A 2,500-nucleotide genomic window follows, 5' to 3' on the forward strand; every position below is an offset into this window, starting at 1 on the left:
AAATTCATTGCTTACCTAGTAAATTCCACGGTAAATTTCTCGCGAAAAACCCACATCGCATGAATCACGAAGTGAAATTTATTTGGAATTCACCAGTTTGGCAGTGAATTTTCTTGAATCGCATGACTTATAAAAGAATACAAGCACACCCTCGGCGAGAGAATGGTAAAAGAAAACAAGCCATTTCAGAGTCAGCGACTGGGACATTTTTGGTGAAAAGCCGCTAATAAAACTTCTGTCGGCAAACTCGAGGAAAAGTTGGTAAATACTTTTTTCTAACTGAAAATTATGTGCTGAACACGAAAAAAAATGTTTACCAAGCCTGATTTTGAGTTTGTAACCACAAAATCTGACCGTGAAAAAATGACCTTATTTCTGGACATGTAAACGAGGCTGAAAACCACATTTAACTCTAATTATTGCCCCAAATAAGCCTTAATAAAAGTTATTTGGAAAGTTTTAAGCCCTGGCCAAACTATCGAACAAAGTTGGATCCCACATGCAACATTGTTGGATGTAAATGTTGAGGTAGTGGCAAAACACTATCCAACATTGCTTGAAGAATTCAAGTTCAAGTTTGTGCAAAATTTGAAAATATGGCGTAGGGTTATGCTACTGGAGTTCTTTGAGGACGTAAAGAACGTATCCAAAAGAGGAAACGCCAAAGGATGGTTAAGAGAACGTGTAGAAAAGGGTATGTTCTTTGCAAGATACATCCTCGCTTAGGAGATGCTGATAATGAGCTCGGATCAATTTGCAGGAATTTTAAACGCTATTGAACCAGACATCTCCAAACAGCCATAATGATTAAGGCGCCTAAAAGTGTCCCACAGACATGGCCTTGCTTCCTTCGCACTGATCAAGGTTTCTGGAGCAAGTATGGCGCGGTGGTGAAAGCACTCGCCTCTCTCTAATGTTGCCCGGGTTCGATTCGATTCCCAGACTTCGTGTCATATGTGGGTTGAGTTTGTTCGGGTTCTCTACTCTGCTCCGAGAGATTTTTCTCCGGGTACTGGGGTTTCCTACCACGTCTAAAACCTTCACATTTTGATTTGATCCGCCAAATATTTTGATTTGACTTGATTTTGCATGACCCCCCAGTTAGTCAAGCACTTGTGCACACTTCTAGATAAGCACAAAAGAGTAAAATGCAAAATTCAAGTTCAACTTGAACTAACCCTAAGAAGTTCTTAGGACCACAGGTAGAAATATGAGCATTTACATGGGGAAAACGGTTTTTTTCAAAATTAAAAAAAGAATTACGATTTAAAATTACATGTAAAAATTGCTTACCTTGCTTCAGTCTTTTTTTTTCTTTGTCTCTGGTAGGGTTTCTGGGTCGATTAAGAGCGATTTAGGTGGTTTTAGCGACCTGCGATTGGTCAGTGAGCACAACGGTGACCAATCTGTGAGTCTTAGGCCTGTTCCAAACGTCGTGCTACTGCCGTGTCGAACTCTAATGAATTTGGCTTGGCAGTGGCACGACGATGGCACGGCAGCGGTTTCAAACGTCGATCCTAATACAGTTGCGCCAAATTCAAAAGACAAAACAAACCATCCAGCCAGCGTAATAGTATGCAAATAATGCAAAATACATTAAATCAATTTATGAATTGAGTTCGGCGCAACGATAGCACGCCGTTTGAAACCAAGTCGTGCTATTGCCGTGCGGCACGGCAAGTCCTGCCGTGCTAAGTAGTCGTGCCGAACCTAAGTCAGCCATAATTAACTGAATAGAGTGTAATGTGAAGTGCCAGAATTCTATCCCATATGAACCAAGTGAGCGTTAGCCCTACTGATGGAAATGGGCCCACACAAGGACAGAGAAAAACTCTGACCAGGGTGGGAATTGACTTTAACATCTTCAGTTCCCACGGCCTGCTCCCGTCTGACCTTGTAGCTCAGTCGGTAGAGCGGCGGAGATCTTACCCGAAGGTCGTGGGTTCAATTCCCACCCTGGTCAGAGTTTTTCTCTGTCCTTGTGTGGGCCCATTTCCATCAGTAGGGCTAACGCTCACATGGTTCATGTGGGATAGAATTCTGGCACTTCACATTACACTCTATTCCGTTAACTCTGCTTAAGATATAAGTGCTACACGGCCAACGTTTGTATAAACGTAACCTTTCCTAAATCAGCCATGCCGCGCTTAATTTCAAACGGCGTGCTACTGCCGTGCTTAAATCGAAATGACAATTTCATTTGAGTTCGGCACGGCAGAAGCACGACGTCTGAACCAGGTCTTAAACCTGTTCGCTAAGCGATCTTCCAACGGTTTCGGTAACGCGGCTTGTAAATAAAGCCTCATCCGACGGCTCGCGAAGCAAATATTTGCAGAGTTTGGCGGCCCTTAATTCCCTCTCAGGGTACAAACGCCTCAAATGAAGAAGAAGAATGGGTAGCGGAGGTGTCGTCAGGAATTTCGAGGCGATCGAAGCCTTGGGAGCAAATATATGTCCCTTTTCCTTCGGTGATCTCCGTTCTGCGGCCTCGTCTCGGTCT

Source organism: Montipora foliosa, unplaced genomic scaffold (genome assembly GCF_036669935.1).
Source record: "Montipora foliosa isolate CH-2021 unplaced genomic scaffold, ASM3666993v2 scaffold_390, whole genome shotgun sequence".
Taxonomy (NCBI): domain Eukaryota; kingdom Metazoa; phylum Cnidaria; class Anthozoa; order Scleractinia; family Acroporidae; genus Montipora; species Montipora foliosa.